This window comes from Meleagris gallopavo, chromosome 24, assembly GCF_905368555.1.
Source record: "Meleagris gallopavo chromosome 24, MGAL_WU_HG_1.1, whole genome shotgun sequence".
Classification (NCBI taxonomy): domain Eukaryota; kingdom Metazoa; phylum Chordata; class Aves; order Galliformes; family Phasianidae; genus Meleagris; species Meleagris gallopavo.
The window spans coordinates 4258512-4281804 of record NC_139427.1 but is presented as its reverse complement, the minus strand read 5'-3'; the positions used below and the strand labels follow the sequence as shown (position 1 = coordinate 4281804).

Genomic DNA, 23293 nt, shown 5'->3' with positions numbered 1-23293 from the left:
GCAGTTAGTTTTCCTCTGAGAAGTGATACAAGCATGTTTGTTTGCACTGAGGGAGCTGTGAGTTACCACTTTTCAGGAGACAGGTGTTAATGTTAGCTGGAGAGCAGAGAGGTTGATGTGCTGGAGCATGAAAGGAAAATAATGGGCAAATAGCAGCAATATGCTGGACCAGGACCTTCAGGTCATCACTTGTCCCCCCCAGGTTCATGGCAAGCAAAACTGCGTAGGTGACAATAACAGCTTAAAGCACACGATGAGAGCCTGTTCCAGCTCTACATGATGCAGTAGCTAAACAAACACTTTGGGTGCGGACAGTTTTTTTTTCTCTGGAAAACATGTTTCGATTCTGACAAAAGCATTTCCCAGGAAGATGTAGGCTTAGATAAAGTTTCAGGTGGAGGTATTGTCAAAACAAATCACTCCGGCTTTGCAGCTTGCTTTTCACCAATTCAAATGTATTTCACTAACGTTTTTAGCACTTCTAATTTTTCAGATATATCATAATGTGCTGACATGTTTTGACACAGTGATCGTGGCCTGAACAGAATGCACAAGAGTGTTCAACTGGAAAGAAGACTTCTAGTCTGTAGGCAAATGTGAATGTGTGATGAGGAGCAAGGAAGTGATGGCGCCAGATCAGAAAGGGTGTAGCAAGAATGAAGCTTTATATCCCAGCTTTTCTACCTGAATGGAGGCCCAGTATTTATGCTTGATAGTTCCCCATTCTAATCCTGTCGAGATCTAGGCCTTGCTTGGTCTGTTAGTGTGATTGCAGACGATATCAATAGTTCAATAAGTGATAAATACTTGAGCAAATGAGTAAGCATTCTGTGGAGCTTCAAGTCGATTGTAACCCTCTGCTGTTGATGTGCCTTTAAAGCACTACTCTCATCTGTAACAGCCATTAATCATTTATTCTCTTTATAGGAGTTGACCTTACTATAAATTGAGACTGTCTGATCTGCTATTGAGGCCAAAGACTGCGTTCCTAGAAAGGTGATGATTTATGTAGTAGATGCTCTTCTTATGCCTTATTATAAATACTGCGTGGATAAATATATCTCTTTAGCTCAAGTGTCCTTTTGTTTCCCTAGCATGCTTGATTGTAAACATACATCAAGTTGTTTCCCTCAGGGGGCCCTGTTCAGATGCGTCTTGAGTTACATTATGGTAATAACGTTCAATCTTTGCATTAATAATTACAACAAATGCCTCCTGTTCAGAAAAGTATTGTATTTCTCTGTTTTCCTTGCTATTATGAAGTGCTAGGCTGTTGCTGTGTATTTTATGCTGACAGTAGTGCAAATCACCTGTTCTCTCTGTATCTTCCTTTTCTACATTACATGTGACTCTGGACAGTAACATCATAATAGGTGTAGCAGAGTTAGAGGCAGCTAATCCATTCAGTACATAGATCTGGCAGTGTACCAAGTCTGAATTTGGCTCACCAGGACCCATGCAACAAAACTGAATTTGAGGTAGTATGCAATATTTGCACTAACTGATGCTCAGACAGACAGGGCTTTCCGTGTTTCGGTTTGTTGATCACCCTGGGAGCTGGTCAAGAAAACAGGGTAGAAGACAGAGCTGTTCTTTCTCTTGAATGAAATGAGGGTGTTGAACTGCTGAGGACAATCTTACCCTTGTGAACAGTGGAAGGGATGGGTAAGGGTTAGGGTTAGAAGATAGCCTCAGATGAAATCTCTTGTTAGCTTAGAAAGCCAGAGGCTTTGTTAAAAGCTGTGACCTCTTAAGCTTTGAAGACTGCTGTGGAAAGGGAAGATCCTTTGGTCTTTTTGTCCTTTTTCCTACCCTATCTTTCCCTCTTTCCTTCAAAGCAGCAGTTTTTCTTTGTGCTTCCCCCCCCTACTCAGCCCTGAAGACTCTCCAGGGAGCTGGTACAGAGCTGAACTTGGCACAAATAGCCAGAAAAGTGTCTTGAGCTCAGAGTCTATACAAATGTCCAGGATAAACCACTCTAATATTTCAAATTATTTCCTAATATACAGTATGTGCTATGGCAGGAGTCCAGGAAGGAGTTTTTCCTGGTGAAAACTGCCTTCTCTTTTTATTACGTGATTATAAGCAGTTTCTTTTTCAAGCTGTTATGTGGAAAGAGCAATGTTTCTGTTGATGGAAAATTCTGACACCCTGCTTTTGGCCTTAACCACCAATTCTGTTTTTGTGCTGTGGAATTACAACAAATTTTCTTGGGTGTAATGCTAGGGAATCTAGCCCTGCCATTTTACAGCTACACTGCTGTTCATCAGTGTGGGAATATCATCATTGGGTTGAACTTGACCACAGTGAACTCTCGTGTCAAACAGGTGGCTTTACAGAGCAGGCTTTGGTTATGTTATCCTACTGTATCCCATCCAACATCAAGTTCTTGTGTTCCCCAAGACGGATTTCCAGCTTTCACATCATATTCTTTTTTTGTTTCAGCTCACAATAAGAATATAATTCTTCTGGAACAGAAATGCAATTTATTAAGGAAGCTGTTCCAGTGTGTGACAGCCTCTCAGCAAAAAAGCTTTGTCTTATGATTTTTTCCTTGTCTTTAAGTAGAATTTCCTGGTATTTCACTATCTGTCACTGCATAGCACAGAGGCATGGCTGCATCTTCCATAGTCCTTCCCATCACTTAATCATTCACGTGGGTGAGATTTTCCCCTTCCCTATCCTGAGGCTAAACAATTACAGTTCTCTCAGCCTCTGCTTGTAAGCATTTATTTTTCTTATGCAAAAGACTTCTGTTTTTAGAGTGGGTTATAATTCTACAATGAGAATGATTTGCCCTAACTGAAAGAACTACCTCCTTTTTAAAAACTCATGCAGGGAGCTGGGAACACTGACGCTAAGTGTGTTTGAAGCCTGGTGACAGCCACCTTCATATCTGACTCAATAGCTGTTTAACTTGGCAGAGTCTTTGCTTTGACTCCCTTTGGCTTCTGGAAGCACTGAAAAAATGTTTATCATTTTGTGTGTGTAACCAGATGAGTCACTTAGTAAAGATATATACTGAGGCAGTCCTGAAAGGAAGTCATAATATGCTTTTCCTTCCTTGTTTCTGACCTTTGGCATAGAATTCACTCTTGGGTTTGAGTTTTATCTTCTGTCTTGATCTTCCTAAGACTGTGATGACCTCAGAGGTGTTGATTCCAACTCTCACCTGTTCTTAGTTCTTCTGGGTCCAAATCCTGACTATGGAATGTCCTGTTTATCATCAGAAGTCATGGAGACGGTGGAAGTTGTGACAGCTCTGGATTTGCTTTCAGTGTGGGATACTTGTGCTTCATTCATTGGCAGGTGTTTACCAGAGGGGGGGGGGAGAGAGAGAGGGAGGGAGAGAGGGAGAGAGAGAGAGAGAGAGATTTTCTGAATACTTAGGGGAGAAAAATATAATGGGGTAATGTTGTCCTTTCCATTTATGCCAGGGTGAGTCTGAACAACTTGTACTGCAGTCAGTGAAGTTTACTGTTCAGAGCATATGTCTGGGAGAATTCAATCTGAAATCATAATTCTACCAGCAAATTTCTCAGGATGCACTGTTTCTAAGGGCTCCAATATCTCAACCCAACCCTGAATGTATATACTGTGCATGTTCCCCAGCTGGAACTTGGACCCCTGTACAGCAGTAAGTACTGTGCATGTACTCAAACATTGTCCTGTACGAACATGAAGGGATGAGATGAAAGTAGAGGTTTTAGCTGTCTGCATGTGATTCTGGATAGAGGCAGGAATGAAAACCAGATCTTCTGATGTGTGTTTAAGTGATAAGCCACACAGTCTTGCCTAAAAGGGATATAACTAGCAAATTCATGGACTAAGTTGGGGTTTCGAATGGGCTTGAAATGAAGTAATGGTGACAGGATTTTTGCTGGAGTGTCTGGGGGAGTGAGAAATATTGTGCTTAAGGGATGCATAGAGAGATGATTCCTTTTGAAAGGATGTGTGGTCACATCAGGAAGGGGCAAGAGGGAGATTTTTAGCGCTTGGTAAGCAGCCATCCTAATCCTAGAAGATCACTTCCTTAGTATTTTTTTATCCCTGCATTTAGTGAAGCGGGCATTAAAAAAACAAAACAAAAAAAACCTCAGCAATGAATGGTGCTGGAACACACTCTTCAGAAGAAGAGGTTCTGAGATGGGCGGAACTTGTAGTCTGGACCCAAAGTCCCAAAGTTTGGAGATTGTGGTGATAGAACTTGTGTTTTCTTTGGTAATCCTGAGTGATCCTGGCCCTTGCCAAGAATCAGCTTTACTTCTAACCTCTCTTGTGAGCTTTTGGAGAGTTTTATAAGGACTCCTTGAAGTTCTTGAATTACTTTTGAAATGTCTTTTGCCTGGCAAAGTGAAGAAATCATTATGTTTTAGTTCAATGTGAAAAGAAGGCAAACTTCAACCCAACTCTGAAAAATGCCCAAAAATGTCCTAGAATTCGTATCTCCCCAGTTACTCTGTGCTGCAGACTACCTAGTTTCTAGTTTGCAAACTCCTGCTTTGCTGTGCTACTTGACATCCAGGAGCAGATAGGCACGGGATGTTTGCTGTGTTGCTTGGTTGTGGAGGTCTCATGGCAGCACAATAGCATGGATGTCTTGCTTCCTCAGTTTGTATTGGAGGGCACGTTCTAAGCCCCAGCATTAGCCAAATGAGCAAAATGAAGAAAGGCTGGCTGCAAATAGAAACAACGCATCTCCCCTGTCTCCTAAACATTAGTGTTTCTCATTCATTCAATTTAACAAGGGCAATCACCCTGCCAGTCTAATTATCTCTGTCGGACTCAAAGTGCACATAAAGCAGACCTCTGTTTTTTAACAGGAGGTGAGTACCCTGGTGCCTTTTAGTCTGTTGTGATGCACATTTCATTGGAGGAAAACATTTGGAGGCTGTCTTTAACACCACGAGCAGATTCCTGATGTACAGTAAAGGGCTATTTTTTTAATTATTTACGCAATTAGCGGAAAGGAAACAGTGAAAATCCTTTAATTAGAATTAATGATTCATTAGCCTGAGCTGCCATCGCCTGCTAAATTTCTGGATCTGGACGGTGAAGCTAATGGATTATTCTGGCTAGAAGAGTAATAGTGGGGATGGAGATTCACAGCGCAGTGCTGAGTATGAGTAGGGCAGCAAAGCTGTGGAAGTGGTTTCTGAGCTCAAGGAAGGTGCATACCTGATGCTGTGCTTCCTCTGGGTGTGGATAAATGTGCACTTCACCAGCAGCTGTGCCCGTGGCAGATGTTACTACCTACTGCCATCCTTCTTCAACACCAAATGCTCATTACCGCTCCACTGATGGAGCTTACCACTTCTTAAACCTGCTGGTAGAGCTTATTTATAGAGGCTCCGTTTATTTGTTTCCATCAAAACGGGTGCGAAGTTAACAAGAAGTTCCCAAAACAAGTTTAACAAATGGTTCTTTTTGTCCTGAAGTGATGCAGGCAGCACTCTGCCAGCATCCTTGATGAGATGAGTGTTGTAAGGGAGGAAAGCTTTTCTTTCTGCACAGCTGACTTTTCAAGACTTCCTTTGTGAAAACAAGTTTCAGGGGACAGGGGTGCATTTGGATGTTTTCTTCTAATTTAAACTGAAGTTCTGATTCAAAACCTCACAGTTTGAATATCAACTGCGCTCAGTTTGCTTTGTGAGTTTTGGCTGTTGGAACAGCCGCCAACGTTGCTTCTGAAACAGACTGATGTGAGGAAGAGGAGATCATAGCCAACCAGTTCCAGAGGGATTTCCACCTAATGTGTAACCATCACAGTGCTGTGGGATGCTCTAAGAGTTTCTTTTTGTGACAGTTGGCCACGTGTAGGATTGAAGGATGTATTTTCTCAAACTTGCCATGGGAACTTGCTCAGTCTTTTATGTTTGGAAGCAGGAATTGCCTCTTTGCATCTTGCTCTAAAGGAAACAGAGAAGGGAGCCCAGGAGGTTCACACATTTTACTGATAACCTGGACCAGGGTAAGTTATAAGCCTGAAATCACACTCAAATCTTTTTCACAGCCAACCAAAAACTTAAGCTCTTTTAGCCAGGGTTTAGATTTGGGTGTTATTTCTACCTGGGAAGCAAAGGAGAAACAGCCCAAGGATTTTCAGGGACACTGGAGAGAAAAACAACTGTCTCATAGACAAAGAGATCACTTTTTTTCCCTCTCAAAGCACTATTTTGTCAGAGATGGCTGTTGGCTTTTATATCTGAACTGCTGTGAGAGTGGGTAGAGAGTTAATATAACATTCGTTGCTCAGCCCCACAACAATGCAAATACAATTTTATTTCTAATACATATTCTCAGCATTAATAGCAAGTGAGCCAACAAACAAAAGTAATCCATCACGTTCTGAAAAATTACCTGTAGGGACAGAAAAAGAATCACACCCCTCCCTCGGCTGCTTTTCTTATTTCTATTTTATTGTTTCTATTTAATGAACTGGCAAATAAATTACAAAAAGCTGTTTTATAAGCCAGTTACTTATTAATTCCATATTTTCTGCAACAGGTTCTTAGATTAATGAATCAAGGAGATGGAAAAGCCTGCTAATTTAATTACACAATTACCATTGCTGTAGCCTTTATTTTAAGGACATGACATAGCTAATGGACGTTTTATTTATTTATTTAGAACAAGTGATCTTGAGATTTGAAGTCTATCCTAATTTGTAGGTTTTGGTATTTCCTTTCTTGTTTATCCTTGCTGTTTCTGTTGTTGTTCCCTATTGAAAAGGGATTGTTGACAGCTACCTGGATCTGACAAACCACAAATGAGCTCGTGCTCCAAAAATGACTTTGTATTTTTTGCATATGTTTAGCTAAATTTTTTTTTTTTTTTTTTCCCCAGGATGCTGGTGGAAGATGTGGCAGGCACAGGCTTAGCCATTTAGTTGTGCATTCAGAGGACCTCAGGCCACAAGTGTCTCATCAGCTCCTGAGACCTACTTTGAAATGGAGCCAGAGGGCACCATTTCATAGAATCATAGAATGGCCTGGGTTGAAAAGGATCACAATGATCATGTAGATCCAACCCCCTGCTATGTGCAGGTCACCAACCAGCAGACCAGGCTGCCTAGAGCCACATCCAGCGTGGTGTTGAATGCCTGCAGGGATGGGGCATCCACAACCTCCTTGGGCAACCTGTTCCAGTGCCTCACCACCCTCTGAGTGGAAAAACTTCCTACTAATATCCAACCTAAATCTCCTGTTTAAGTTTAAAACCATTCCTCCTTGTCCTATCACTATCCACTCTCGTAAGTAGCCGTTCTCCCTCCTGTTTATACGTTCCCTTCAAGTACTGGAAGGCCACAATGAGGTCTCCCTGGAGCCTTCTCTTCTCCAAGCTAATCAAGTCCAGTTCCCTCAACCTTTTCTCATAGGAGAGGTGCTCCAGCCCTCTGATCATCTTAGTGGCCCTTCTCAGGACCCGCTCCAAGAGCTCCGTGTCCTTCCTGTACTGGGGGCTCCAGGCCTGGACCCGTTTCCTCCAGTTAAGATAGTTGACACCTTTGAATTTTTTAAGCATGCTGTGTTGTTGTCTTTTTACTTTTCTAATGTATTAATGTATTCGACCAAAAAAGAGAGAGATAATTTTTTTTTTGTGCTTTAAAGTCTGTGTGTTTGTATACACATGTACTCCCATGTTATATATGAACAGCTCACGCTTCATCCACTTCATACCTGTTTGAAGCCTCCCTAATTAAACTAAGTCTTAAAATGGGGCTTTGGGCAATTGTTCTATGCTGAAAAATGGATACACAAAGAACGGAAACATGTCCCATTAATCTTGGAGAGTGTACGCTATATTATTACTATTAATTCCTGTAATTAGGAGGAAAACATAACAAATTACTCTTAATAAGCCTTTCAGACAGGATTTTCTTATAACCTACAGGCTCATTTGTATCTATTTACTTTTTTTTGCAAACAAAATTAACATTGGCTGCACACACATGACCTTTATTTGTTCACTGGCAAATACAACACACCTTAAAGTGTGGTTATTTATTTATTTTTATTTTTAATGGCCAGCTCAAGATATGCAGAGAAGTGCTTTTTTTTTTTTTTTTTTTCCCCTCTCTCAAAATGTGGAAAGACTTCTGCTCTCTCTCTTCCTCCTTTTAAAGAGGAATTTTCCACGTTGAGAGAGAAGGTCCTTTCTTTGGGGAATCTGGGAAAATATGGGTGTTTCTCTTACCTTTCAACCTTACCAAAATGCTTCATTGTCCCTTTGTCAGTATTTTAGCTTGCATAATTTAATCTCTTTTACCTAAACGATAGAAAATAAGGACTGCATTTTCTACATCCTGTTGGCTCTGAGTGTTACACAGAGCTTAATTGTTTCAATGAACTTCTCTCAGTTTCCGAGCTAAGTATTTTTTTTTTTCTTATCTGCTTGTGCAAACTGTAGTACATGACGGAATAGTGCAGCAGGGCTTTTCTACATACCCATTCTCCCTCCTCCCTGTTGAAGTCAGGAGTTACTTTGACAGCACCTGCAACTATATTTGTAGTTTGTTTATTTATTTACATAATACACAGCCTAAACATGCGACTGGGACTTGAAAAACAACTGTTTTTACTTCTGCAATGTCATAAACCTTGAGTTAGGGATGAAGGAGGAGAATCGTTCCCTAGGGCTTCTGAAATACAGAGAATTTCAACAATAAATAACTTTCTGCAAGCTTACTGCACCTATCAGTCACCTGAAATTAGATATTTTTCCCCTCTCATCTAGTTAAATTAGATGAACCCTCATTTTCTCCTGTTCAAATTTGACATTTTCTAGTCTTCATCTTTTAAATTTGATCATTAGACCACAGGTTTTTTTTTTTTAAACATAAAAAAGACGTGATGTTTTTATCTTAGTCTTGCAAGGAACAGATCTTTTGCAAATAAGGTCCTGGTACTGCTTTAAATCAGATCTTTTTACAAAATCAGTCTACCCAGTGATTTTTGAATTATACCATTTTTTAAGTATTCTACTGATGTCACAGTCTATCCAGAAAAGCAGTTTTAAATGTGAAGAACCTTGTATATAATTTCTTGTGAAGCAGAAGGTGGGTAGTAAGCCTGTAATCTTCTGCTATTATGAGGATAAATTGGTGTTCAATGAAATGTTGCGTTGAGTAGCTGATACAGCTTTCAGTAATTTAAGCTTTTTCATGTAGTTACCTCCTAGACAAACATTTTCTAGTTGTCGTTAGCGTAAAAACACAAAGTAAGAATTTCTTCAGCACTCCAATTCTGCTCTTCCTTGGTTGGGATAGATTCTAAAGGCAGGAAGTTGCTTTATTGAGGACCTTAACATTCACGGAAGCACCACTTTTCTTTTCCCAACTGTTCTCTTGGCAGAAGAACGGCCTTTGCATTTTAAGACAATAACTTCTGGGTGTTGAGGCTTAAACTTAAAGAAAGACCAAGCGCTGGCGTTCTGAAGTGACACCTTTACAATTTCTTTTTTCAGGTTGCTCGGCGTTAACATCACGGTTATTTATGAAAGCCTGTTATTTTTGTGATCACAGTTTACAGGGAACTGTGGACAATAGATTTTTATTTCATTTTCAAGAGAAAGTAACGTGTCAGTAGTCCTTCTTAGTAACTGTGTCATCGCAAACAAATGATCTTTAAGTTTAAAGCTGCTATTCACATCTTTGAGCAATCTTCTTCTATTTATTGTTCCAGAAGTATTTCTAATGACAGAAAATGTTTGAGAAACACAGCAACTTCTGAAGCAGTCAGTTCCGGCATTGCTTTCGCACCGCTGAAATACTCAACTGCTGCTTTTTTTCTGGAAGCTGTAGCTATTATTGACCATGTAATCTGCCTTCCTAAGAGGTTTTTTGTGTGTAAATTGTTGTTCATCAAAACTACTAATTTCAGGTGTTGTTTTTTTTCCTCTTTCTTGAGAAATTGAGAGTTGAGAAAGAAAATACTCAGACTCTTGGAGCATGGAATTTTCGGAAGCACTTGAGATTCTTGTTTATGGGACTTCAGGCTTAAAAAATGTGTTTTAGAAGTGGGATGTAGATGTCCCTGTTCATTGCAAGGGAATTGGGCAAGATTACCTTTCAAGGTCCCTTCCAACTCAAATGATTCTGCAATTCTATGTCATCTCCTCCATTGTTGCAGAGCTCTTTTAGCAGTTTCCCTTTACTCTTTAAGGCTTCTGGGGATGAGCAGAAAGAGCAACGTTTTCCTTCTTGGTTTTAGATGATGTCCTGAACTTCTATATATGATGATCTGAACTAGCCTTTCAGAAGGGCATGCAACCTTAGTTTGGAAACTACTGTTGGAGAATCCCTAATGCATCCCTGGGTCATTTGCTTCAAGGATTATTTCTCTCTGTTCTCAAGATATTTCTTCTCCTTGGAATCCCAGTCACTGTCTTATTCATTCTTTATTTAATTATAGTGATCTTTTTTCCCTCCAGTATAAACATTACAGACTTTGCACTGCACTCACTCCGCTGCATCACAGTGCTGTTTGTTTCACTGTCATCAGTTAATGTTAATCAACATGAACTTCAAAACTAGTGTTTTAGAATTCATTACCAGTAGGGAGCCTCTGTGTATTGGGTGTTATATGGGCTAATAAAAGAATACACTCTGCTCTAAATAAACTTCAGTGTGAGTTTAAAAATAAATAAATGAAAGGATGAGCGTAAACTGAGAATACTGCTTTTATACCCGATAAATTTTATCATTGCCTTGTTGGGAATGCAGGGGGAGAATCATTAGTTGAAGCCAAGTGTGTGAACTGTTGGCTCTTGGGAATTCCAGCTGCTAAGTAAGAGCAAGGGCTTTCCTGGGTTATTTTCAACATGTGGCATTGTGAAGTGTTAATTCTGCATTGGATGTTGTTGTTGGGAAATATTGAGGTGTTCAGAGTGGTGAGACACTTGGAAAGAGTTAATCTGCTGCTGTAGATGACAAAGCCATCTGTTTGAATCAAAGTTGGTAAGTATCATTGCTTTTAAATTAATAAGTACTATGTTAGAAGAGTAATTGGAAGTTGCATAAAATATGGATTTGGGGACTGAGGGTATAAATAATACACCATCCAAATTTGGTAAGAGCTTTAAAAGATTTCTATTAAAGTTCCACTTTTTGTGATTACTGGAATATTAAAATATGTAATGTTTGTCATATAATCCATCTGATGATTAAGATTAGTAGAATAGAGTTGTTTTCTAAACTGCTATGTCAAAGTTTCACCATTATTAAAAATTGTATTTGGGATTTGTCCCTTAGATGTAGAGTTGAAATCCCTGGGCAATGCAGGTTATCTTATGTTTGTTTTCCTATTATTCAGGACTTTAGGAAGCATTGCCCTCATTCCATCAATATAAAGTGATAGAATATGAACAATTGGTGTAGGTAAAAATGTAGAACCAGAGATCTAAACAAAACCCCAGCCAAATGCTTTGTGACTTCGTTTGGCCAAATTTAAAGGTAGTCAGGAAAGTTTATGTTAATTACTATTTAGCCTGCTAAGGCACTGAAACAGAGCTATTCTGCAGGAGTACAGCAGAAAGCTCTCCAGGAGCAGCGTCAGGAGTTCTAGCTGCAGTAAAACTGGTGGGAGAACACTTAGCAGAGATAAGGAGTTCACTTGGGGAATGGAAAGAAGCAGATTAATATTCCTATTTTGCCTGAATCAGCTCAGACATAAAAATTTGTTTCAGTAGCTGTGGATCTTTTCTTAATTGCTTACCATCGCTTCTCAGCTTAGGATTTCCTCACAAAGAACATCTTGCTATGTCTTTTATGTCTAAGGTGGAGGTAAGGAGTGACAGTGCTGTAAATAATCGAGGAAAGCCTCTCCTGTGGCCTTCCGTCAGGCAGAAATAGGTTATCAGAGCAACCTGCCCTCTAATTAAAAATAAATAAATAAATGTGGTCTCTTTGGTGGCAGGAGAATTTGAGGAAGTGCTATTGCAGTACATTAGCTTGCTTGTAATTGTTTCTTCTGGTTTTGAGGTGGCACAACCATCCACCTTTGGCATGCTAAATCATTGCTATATTAGACAAATATGGTTTGTGTTCATCCTTGATACGTATTTAAACCTTGTTTCTGTGCATTTAATCATCACTGCAGTGATTTAAGCACGCTTGGTTTTCCAATAAAACCTGGTATGAAACAAAAGGGAGGGGGAGGAAGAGGAGAGTTCAGTTTGCAAATTGAATTGGTATCACCTCCCACGAGCTGCACTAACTACTGAGAAACAATAACTCAGAAATGGAGTTGAAACAGCATTACTGCTCCTCCCCCAGTCTTTTTTTTCTGTCAAACCCTATGAGATATTTGAAGGAAAAGCTTACTAGTACACGTGTGGTGGCAGAAAAATCCAATTCCATAGAAATTTATGCTTCCCCTGAAAATGAGAGTTTCTGAAAATTAAATTTTCTGATTAGGGTCCTGTAATAATAATGCTCATGAGCTCTCAAGCCTCCAGCTGTTAGAGATGGATTGGCACTTCATGAAAGATAGCTTGTGGTAACTTCAAATGTGCTTCTCTATTTTTGGCTTTAATTTAGAGGACTTCACACTGTAATCTGCAAGCCCTAGCATGTTTGATATCATGCTATAATTTTTGCAGAAGCCTGAGATGCCTTCAGAAGATGGTCTTGGGCTGGTTTGCAAGTATTTGCTTTCTTGTAAGATGTGGCTGCACAGCAAAAGCTCTAAGAAAGTAACAGCAAAGGATGGAAATAATCCAGTGAAATATACATTATAATTCATATTTATGAAGGTCTTTTCCTTTCCATTCTACTGGCTGTGCTTTACAATACAACCAGGTAGTTGATATCTGAGCACTGGAATACGCTCTTCCCTTTAAGTCATGTTTAATGCTGCTATAATCTGCGCTAGCATTCAAAGGTTTCAACCTGTCTAACATCCATTGCCTTCTTATCACCTTCCTTTGGTTATGCAGGGATGTGGGCTCCTGTTCATCAGCCTTCTGCTTCTTAGGGGTGATGGATGGATGCTGTTCCAGCATGGGTGAGCCCTACGCAGCAGTGCCTGTGGTATCTGAGATGGAGGTCAGGTGCCATTTGGGACTGAGGAGGTGAGCAAACTCCATCTTAGATTCCCTGCTCAATTTTGATATTAATTAAAGTCCTTCTTCCCAGCTTAAATTCTCCCAAGGCTAAATACAGTGGATTTAAGAAGGAATACTGTCATTTTGAAAGTGGACTAGTTGCTTGTCTTTTGTTGTGGCAGTTTCTTCATGAGGTGGAGCTACATTGTTAACAGTTCTAACCATTATTTGAGTGGGTTGGGGGAGGTAAAGGGGTGATGTTGTTGGTGCTGTTCAATGGCAGCTGTAGGGGTGGGGAAGGAAGTGGAGGGGGCTATGATATGCTCAGGATGTGGGCAGACACGTGTGTTTCAAGTGAAAATCTCACTCCATTTGTTGTGGGGGGTGAACGTGTCTTACACAAACACGGGTTCATTCTGTTAGCTCTGACCTGCACTGCTATGAACTCCAGTGTAGCTCCAAACACAGCTTTCCCAAAGAATGAGAGCGTGCTGCGCTGCGTGCTGTTCAGTTTAGGTTGCATCACAGTTGGAGGATGAGATGTACTGCAGAGCTTTAAAGAAGTCAGTTTAATTCTTGCAAGTTGTTCATGGCTTGTGATCGTAGGCTCCTACTTCTTAGTGCCCTGTTGCAGTATTTATGGAAAAGAACAGAGCAAGCAGAACCGTGTTATTAGCTTCTTTTCAACCCTTTAACTGAGCACACAAAGGAACAACCAGCTTTTGTTAATTGATATTGAAAGTTAATCTAAGTCAATTTGTTTGGAATTTAAGATTAAATTAATTTAAATAACTTTTGACAGAATGCTCTTTTTGAAAGGCTTTCCCTTGTACGTTCCCCACCAAAGTAAATCATTTTCATTGAATTATTTACTAGACAATTTCATAGGGAGAGCTTCAAAAGCCCTCCAGGCAATAATAAAATGATCTTCACTGCTACAGTCACAATTTGTTCTGGATAATTGGCTGCCTTTTCCCATTGGGGAATAGTAGAGCTTTATGTGCCAGACAGGTGCCTCTTCCTGAGAAGAGGACAGAATGGTGCTGTGCCCACCAACCAAGGCTGTATCTGAGTTTTCATTTAACAGCAGCCTTAGATTACCCTGCAGAGCTGCTGTTCAGATTTGCAGTGTATTATAAAAACAAACTTCCCTGTTTTTTTTTTTTAATATTTTTAGTTTCATTCTTTACTTCATTTATGTCACCTCCCCCAACTACCAAGTGAAGGAAAAGCCCTTCTGACAGTTTGTAGCCTTTGAGAGAACCAGTGCTGAGACTTGCTGGAAAAGAATAATTTTCCGTCGTAGGAATTGTGTATTTCCCAGCTAAGCTTAATTTTCACTGTAAGCTTGATGGGATTTCCTTCATTAAGAAGGAAAACATGTAAGAGTGAACTTTGGATGCTTTCTCTTTGGCTGTGAATGATTCCCTTGTACTTCGTAGGGGTGAACATAAAGTTATGTGAAGGTTGCTAAATCCGAAAAATTCCTCATCTCTTAAGCAATTTTTAATTACAGTTTATTTTACAAGTAGCCTTTTAACAATTTTTAGTACATTTTAAAAATGTAGTTCAAGTTCTCCCTTTACAGAAACTTGAAAATCAGCATGTTAGAAAGCAAAAAGGAAAAGGATTGAGAAATATGGCCACATGGTGCTTTGTATGCTGTGGTGTTTGTCATAATTCTGTTGTTCCAGTAGTTCTTATTTAGAAAACTGTTTATCCTTTTCAGAGCTGTCCGTATCCATGCAGCAGTATTAACTTACTCTGTTATTGCTGATAGTCACAATGTAAGAAAAATTAATATAGCACCTATTCTATGCTAACTCATGGAAACTCCTCCAAAAGATGATTCATTTAGTGTGGGATTTTGAAATGATCCTGGGAATGGGGCACCCAATTCTCCTAAATTCTTTGGGTAAATTTTGCTCATTTCAGTAATTTCACATTTACATTTGTTGAAAGCTGCCAGGTCCATGCATGCTTTGTATGCTTGTTATTAGAGCTAATATTAAAAATAATATTTTGTGTTAATCTGCTTAAACACCCTCTGACAACACCTACAATTGGTACAAGAATCCATCTTCTGTTCAGATTTCTTATTGCAGTCAATCATTTTTAATGAGAGCTTAAAATGAAGAGTCCAAACTAATGTCACATTTCATCGAATGCCTTGAATTTTTCATCTTGCTGAATGAGCTGCATAGCAATTTGAGGGCACCCTTTAGACAGATATCAAAGCTTCCTGATGATTCTTCTTGCCAGTATTCCCATCCCGCCTTTTGGCTCTGACCACTGGTGATAAAAGTATGACAAGGATGATCTGATGAGGGGCAACGCAGAGGGGTTGGAGCTCAGTTATCTTTAAGGTCTTTTCCAACCTAATATATTCTATGACTCTATAGTGTTGCATTCTATTAAGTGCCAGGATGGAGAGCTTAAAGCACATCTGCTTTATGAGCAGCACTCGTTGAGGACCACCTTGGTTATTCAAGCTGGTTTGAGCAACAGCTCCCAATCTTCTGCCTGCAGTAGCAGATGTGGTTCTGCTTTCCTTACAACGTTCAGATGGTTCTCTTGTTTTTGGTGGGTTGGGGGGGGGGGGGGGGCGTGTACAGCACCTGCCTCATGCTTTCCCCATAACCTGAAGCTCCGAATCCATCCTGTTGTGTGGATGTGAGTGGTTCTGAAAGCTGTTCCATCTTTATTGAATATTGCCTCATTTGAATGTTGTCACTTACGATTTAGAAGGTAACAAAGCCACTTCTCAGAATGTCTGGTGCATTATCAGGCATAGAATACAATGACCTTGTATGCCTGCATTCAGCTGCACACGCAGCTTCTGTGAGTTCTAAAGTAGGGGAGCAATACTTTCCTATGAGTTTATGCATTGATATAAGTAAAATGTTGGTAGCTACAGAAGTAGCTGTATATTTGTTGGTCTGCACATGCGTGCTCTTGTACAGAGGTTATAATTCCTGGTAAATACACGGGGGACTGGTCTTTATGGCTGGGATGGTATATGCCTGAGACTCCAGGCTCTGTAAGAAACGCTTGCAATATGTTTTAGTGCATTGGCCATTATTTTATTTTAACATCAGAGTTCTCTCTGATGGATGCATTTCCTGTTCAGCGTGTACTTGGTCTCAGAAGGCATCTGCAAATGCACAAATGTGCATACATTCATTTTTCTAACCCAAAGGAATTGTGAGCCTGCACACAAATGTGGAAACTATGTTATGTGTATATTGATGCTGTTAGGAAAATACCCTTTTTTTTTTTTTTTTTTTTTTTAGTGGAGCAGAGAATACTTGAGAATAATAAACCAAGAAAGTCTGAACAAAGGAGTTCAACTTGTTCTGAATTGTATCATTCTGAATGAGTGGAGAACGAGGCCAGATATGTCCTGGGAGAGCACTCAGCTTTGCTTTAAACAAGATCTTTTGGCTCTTCTATAGTGCTCATGAGACAAGGCTCCTCAACAGATGCACTAAAAATATTCAGTAGTAGAGGATGCAGCTTGAAAAGTTGGAGTTCTATTGCAGTTTACAGAGATCTTTCCAGTTAGGTAGACAAGAGAAGGAGAAATAATTCCCGAGAGCTTTGTTGTATGTCAGCTGGTAGCTTTTGCTGATGACAGTTTTCAACCTGTAATATTTTCATAGACGAATCTACTCGAATACAGAAATGTGATGAAAAATTATATTTGTTGCTTTTCTTTGAGCCGGAGCAAACAAAAATGATTTGAAAGGAGGCTGTGTGGTGGAGACAGTCCCAGAGAAGTAATGGGGAAATGGGATATTTGAAGGTGAGATTTCATTGCCAGTGAGAAATCTGCTATTTACAGAAATCTGAAAATAATGCAGCGTGCAGTACTTTCTAACTCAGTATGACCTTTAGAAGAGGGAATAGGGAAAGAAGAGAGAATCTCTGTCTTTGAATGTGAATTTCAACATCTCTTGGGATATGTAAGAGAGCTTGGTGAGAGCATTTAGCTTCTTTTGCAGAATCATAGAATGCAGAATTGGAAGGGACCTCTAAGATTCCAACCCCTCTACTACAGGCAGTGACATTTCCCACTAGCCCAGGTTGCTCAAAGCCAATCCATCCAGCCTGGCCATGGATGTTTCCAGGGTTATCTCTCCGGGCAACCTGTTCCAGTGTCTCACCACTCTCACAGTGAAGAATTTCTTTCTGATATCTCATCTAAATCTACCCTCTTCCAGTTTAAAGCTTTCTGTTCTGGAGCCTTAAAAAGGCTTGTTCATAGGTGTGTGGGGGAAAGAGCAGTTGGATTTGCAGATCAGTCCCACTATTTGTCTGTAAAAAAGTATACAACAAGCAGCTTTTTACCCTTCTCCCCACTCCAAACCTTTTAAGTAGGATGGTGTCAATCTTTCCAGTTATTCATGCTTAGGAACAACAGCCATAGAAAGGCTTTATTGACATCTGTTTCCTATTAAACAAACAAGAAATTATTGAGGTTAGAGGTGATGCATTTGGTATCTAAAAGTCACTATTTTCTTTCTTTTTGATGGCCCAGGTAATGTGTTTTATGTGTGGATCCTTCTGTGCCTCATAAGCTTACAGAAGTTATGAATTTCTGGCTGGGATGTGCTGGGGATAAAACATTAGCAAAAGCTCTGTGTACTCTTTCCCTTTGTGAAACTTGTCTGAAACTGATAAGCAGTTCCTTCTGCTGAAGGAGGACAAGTGCAATCATGAATCATAATTGTTTAGGTTTCTTGAGTCTGAAAACAAGAGCTTAAACTTCATGGAAGTTTTGCTTGTGCTGTTGCTGCTGTTGTGTTTAAATATAGCTGCAAGGTAGGCACTGAGCTGAGTTTTACAAGAAAGGGGTTTGTTTCGTGAGTCTGTCAAGTGAAATACCTGGTCAAGTTTAGGGAAAGTGTAGCTTGTTTTTCCCCATGTTTGGTATTAGTAGCTCACACTAATGTAAATTAGTCTTTAAAATACTCTGTGTCTGCCTGGTTTGTGCTTGGACTCTAGGCTGAACAGCAACAGCTTTCTGCAGGTCCTGGGTGCTGATCACACCATGATAGGGTTCCAGAGATGTGGGTACGCAACATTCCTTCACTACCATGCTATTTTTTAGCCATTCAGGACAGTTGTTCTCTAAAGTATTACGGTATGTAATTGGCAGGGTAATGCTGATACCCTTAAAGCCATGCTTAGTTCCACACTTGGAACACATTTTTTTTTAATATAAAATAGAAAGTTGTGTTTTCATTTCCTCTTTTATTCCATTTAAGACATAAATTGATAGTTTTTCTTTCCCCTATTGTGACAAGTATGTACTCAAAATACTTTCATCTCACTGTCAACAAACCCAGAGAAGTTCACTGCTAGAACTGGATCAGAAGCTGAATCTAAATGTATGAGCCCTCTCCCCTACAGTTTTAAAGATTCAATTATAGTAGAATAAAGGCATTAGCAGATTCACACCCCTGGAGGGGAACATAATGCTATCTGAGGCTAGTCTCTCTTACATCTTTTCCACAGACATAATCCTTCAAAAGCCTTCTTCACAGAAATAGGATGGTTTCTTTGGGCTGTATGGAACTGCTTCTGTAAGTTATACCTCCACGCATGAGTCTCCAGTGCATTTCCTGCTGTGCGTTTCAGATCTGATGGAGTTGCATTAACTTATGGTGCACTAAAGGTTTCTTTCCTTAAAAAAAGATAAGAAGGAAAAGATCATATCTCTTCCAGTTGCTTGCTTTTGCCAAATGTATGGTCCACTAGTTGGAAAAAAAAAAAAAAAAAAAATTTCTGCATTGCACTTCTGTTACTAGTTTGCTGCTATCATGCCATAATTGTAAATAAATCTCTCACCTCTTTCCTTAGCCTTTAGCCTTGTAGTTAGACAGTCCTGTCAAATGTTTGTATGGTTACAGTGCATGAAACATCTTTCTTCAGTCTGAAGGGTTCTGGACACTACTCTAAAACAAACAGTAACATTTTAGAAGTGAGTGCTTCCAGGGATTCTCCTTATCCTTAGTGTGAGAGGCTGAGTACAGCTAATGGTGTTCTCCAGAAGACTGCAAGGAGTTGATGTGGAAATACTTCTAGGGTTGTAATTTGTGACTGAGTTGCCCTAACTGAAAATAAGTAATAAAAGGGACAGTGAGCAGTAAGGAAACATTTGGGACTTTACTCTGCACAATTCATTGTCTCAGCGCGTGTAGTGATTGATCGCTAATTAGAGGTTAGAATCATAGAATCATAGAATCACCAAGGTTGGAAAAGACCTAAAAGATCATCCAGTCCAACCGTTCACCTGTTACCGATAGCTCCCACTAAACCATGTCCCTCAACACAACATCCAGTCTTTCCTTGAACACCCCCAGGGTCGGCGACTCCACCACCTCCCTGGGCAGCCCATTCCAGTGCCTGACCACCCTTTCTGAAAAGTAATACTTCCTAATGTCCAGCTTGAATCTCCCCTGCCGTAGCTTGAAACCATTCCCTCTGGTCCTATCACTAATGACACGAGAGAAGAGGCCGACCCCCAGCTCACTACAACCTCCCTTCAGGAAGTTATAGAGAGCAATGAGGTCTCCCCTGAGCCTTCTCTTCTCCAGGCTGAACAATCCCAGCTCCTTCAGCCTCTCCTCATATGGCCTGTGTTCCAGACCCCTCACCGGCTTTGTTGCCCTCCTTTGAACACGTTCCAGGGCCTCAATGTCTTTCTTGCAGTGAGGGGCCCAAAACTGGACACAGTATTCGAGATGCGGCCTCACCAGATCTCAGTACAGGGGAACAATCACCTCTCTGCTCCTGCTGGCCTTCTTGGCCACCTGGGCACACTGTCGGCTCATGTTCAGCCAAGCATCAATCAATACCCCCAGGTCCATTTCCTCTATGCAGTCCTCCAGCCACACCGCCCCAAGACTGTAGCGTTGCCTGGGTTTGTTGTGGCTGAAGTGCAGGACCCGGCATTTGGTCTTGTTAAACCTCATCCTGTTGGCTTCAGCCCAGCTCTCCAGCCTGTCCAGATCACTTTGTATGGCCTCGCTACCCCCAGGCAGATCCACACTTCCAGCCAATTTGGTGTTATCTGCGAATTTACTGAGGGTGCACTCGATGCCCTCATCCAGGTCATCAATAAAGATATTGAAGAGGACAGGCCCCAGCACCGACCCCTGGGGAACACCACTCGTGACCGGTCACCAGCTGGACTTAACTCCATTCGCCACCACTCTCTGAGCTCGGCCCTCCAGCTAGCTCCTTACCCAGCCAAGAGTGTACCCATCCAAGCCTCGGGCTGCCAGCTTCTGCAGGAGAATACCGTGGGAGACAGTGTCAAAGGCTTTGCTGAAGTCTAGGTAGACCACATCTACCTACACCTAGGTTAGGTGAGGTTCACCTGCTTATTGTGAAACAAAGTACACAAAGTACAAGCAACTGGCTTCTCATCCTTCTTGAACAGATAGGGAAATGTCACCTTGATTCAGCATTTCATAACAGTGTTGGTCAACATTTTGTAACTTCTTTTAAATAATTTAATCCAATTAACATGCAGCTAATTTAGCATTACATGAACCGTAGGTGTCTGACTCTTACTCTAGCTTTGTTAAATTCAACGTTAAGTCGCTGTCTTGACACCTAAAAGATGTATAATCAGTCACTGATTAATTAGCATCAATGTGTCAGGTACTCATTAGAATAATTGACTGAAGTCTTTACTGTTGAAAATGGCCTTTTGCTTGATTTTCTGCACTTACTGAAATGGAAAACACAGTCCTAAAGCATGGACAGAGCTAATAGGTCACCTGCATAATTCATTTGCCAGATTAACGTAGGCGCACCCTCGAGTGCTTTTTGCAGTTTGGCCAATGTAGCATCATAAGTTTTTAGAAGCCTTTTTAGAAAATATAATACTGTTAGGTTGACTGTAAGTAAAAAGTTTATATTCACTAATTCTTTCAGGTGGCAGCTTTTAGTGAAGATGACAGGACTGGTGGTTGGCACAGCTTCCTGTCTTCCATACAGGTGCAGAGTGATGCAGCCATGAAAGTTAGAATAAACCAGAAGGTTTGTTACCCTGTTGGAGACTCCCTTTGATGTGGACGCTTCTCTGGATTAAACTGGATAAAAGCCCTGATGTAGGTTTGAGATGAGGATTATCATTGGTGAGGCAATAATCCCCCCAGCTAAGAGCAAAATACAGACCATACTGAATCCATGGGACACACGGTGGACCTTGGATAAGGGCTTTGCTGAGTATCTACCAAGTGTCTCCAGGGTAAAGCAGCCAGTAGCATGTCAACAAGTCTGTTATTTTGCAAGATGATAAGCACAGTTCTTTTATCAGTGAAATTCATTACAAATCTAATACAGGAAGCGTTACATAAACTTATGTCAAACTGTTATGACTCAGTCTAAGGAACGCAATTCAGAGCTACCACTTTCAGTTGGTTATTTTCTGTTTTCACTGCTCGTGGTTGCAGGTCATTTTACAGAGAGGAAAGGAAGATTAGATACAAAACAAATTCCGTGATTAATGTAATATTGGAAAATGCAGGAAAAAATGCTGTGTCCTTAGAGGAAATAAAATGCTGAGAGCAGTTTCAAATTAAGAATGAGTAGAAAGGGTGACTTCACTCTGCTCTACACTTCTGTAGAGTGTGTGTATGTATGTATATATATATAATTTATTTTTTTTTAAAGCCTCTTCTCTATTCCTCTTGACCTTGAATTGTGGCAACAAGCATTATGACTCAGATCAAATGTCTAGCAGTTTGCATCTGCTGTGAGAAGGGGAGACTATGCCAGATTCTCTGCACCAGTGGGGCTGGTGACTGCTTCTGCTCATCAGCCTTCCCTGAGCACGCTGTTTGCTTGACTATGGGCAGCAGGAAAACTGGCTGTTCGCCTATTTTCTATCCCCCCTGGTCACCAGAGCTCCCAAGGCTGCGTGGTTCAATTTAGAGCACTGATGAAATGCAACAAACATGTCACAGCAGCGTGCTGAGCAGTACAGGCTGTGCAAATAATCTCTTATTTTAATACTTTGAGGTCCTCTCTGGAACAAACAATGTGTAGGTGTATGTTGTGTTTCTTTTTGGCTAGCAGTGTGCTGTCAGTTTTCGTTTTGATTGATGTTATAGAAATTAAGCATTTGGTTTGTTGGTTTACCTCATTAAAGTAATTACTTCAGCAGCCTTACTCTAGCTTAAGCAAAGACCATCACTGAAGACAGCTTTCTTTAACTCTGTGAGACAAAGTAGGCATGTTTTTATTTATAAGCATTCATGCTGATGTATGTCTTCAAGGTGAGTCCCAGTAATGCTAATGCCCATGCTTATTTTTCCTAGATTCTAATCCTCAAGCAGGTTAGAGAGTTGTCTGATGGGATCAGATGAACATTGTATTTAGCAGCAGATATTTTATTAATAGATCTCAAAAAAAAAAAAAAAAACCCAAAAAAAAAAAACCCCAAAAAACAAAAATTGCCACCTTTCAAAGGAATTTAATAGTAATTTATATATAACATGCATGTGGTAAATAAAGTAGTATGGAAACAAGGGAAAGCGACCTTCCCTTAGGCCACTCAATAACTTTGCAGCCTGAAGAACTCCTGACAGTTGAGCTCCTTGCTGTGGAATTATGATCAGAAGTGTCAGATGTTGGGATGAAGCCTCGGTTCAAAGCTTTATCCAGTAGCTGACATTGGGTCTTGTGTCAGGGGAATTAAACTCGCAAACGGAGGTATAATTAAAATATTAAGCACAGTTTTTCCTAAACTCTGAGTTAATAGAGGGTCATAGCAGTTAGAGAACTACTGAGGTGATAGACTGCCATCAGAACAGGATGGAAATAAGTGTCAAGCAAGGCTGGAAAAAGGATCTGTGAGAATAAACACTCAAGGGAGAGGTACTGAGATGACTTTGCTTACTCCGAGTTCCTTTGTTAATGAAGGCAGTGTTGCTTTAAAGTGCAGCAAATCTGAACTTCTGTAGGTGGGGTTTGTCAGGCTGGGAATTGGCTGGGAATATACCTTCTATTGCATGAATCACTCTTTGAATTGTAACCTTTAAATATTAAATAACTTCAGGTCAAGCTAGTCCAGTTTATGAGGCAGCAGGTACAGTGAACGAAGAGTAAATACTTGCATTTTATGAGTGTAATTTCAATCCAAATTCCAGGTTTGTTACTCATGCCAAAGATGTACATAAAATCACTATAGCAATCAAAACTTGAATCAAGGCTCATAAAGCCAACTTGA

General features: G+C 40.4%; 1 long non-coding RNA gene across 4 annotated transcripts in view; it reads left to right on the top strand.

Moving 5' to 3' along the window:
* The window catches only part of LOC104914248 (uncharacterized), a 156711-nt gene that overhangs the window by 49975 nt on the left and 83443 nt on the right, over positions 1 to 23293 (top strand). Inside the window, exon 1 of one of the 4 annotated variants that reach the window (XR_014887987.1) lies at positions 12941 to 13071. The exons of the other annotated variants lie outside the window; for them this stretch is intronic. This is a non-coding gene — a long non-coding RNA (uncharacterized LOC104914248). Of the gene's footprint in view, positions 1 to 12940; positions 13072 to 23293 lie in introns of those variants that run through there. 4 annotated transcript variants of the gene reach the window in all.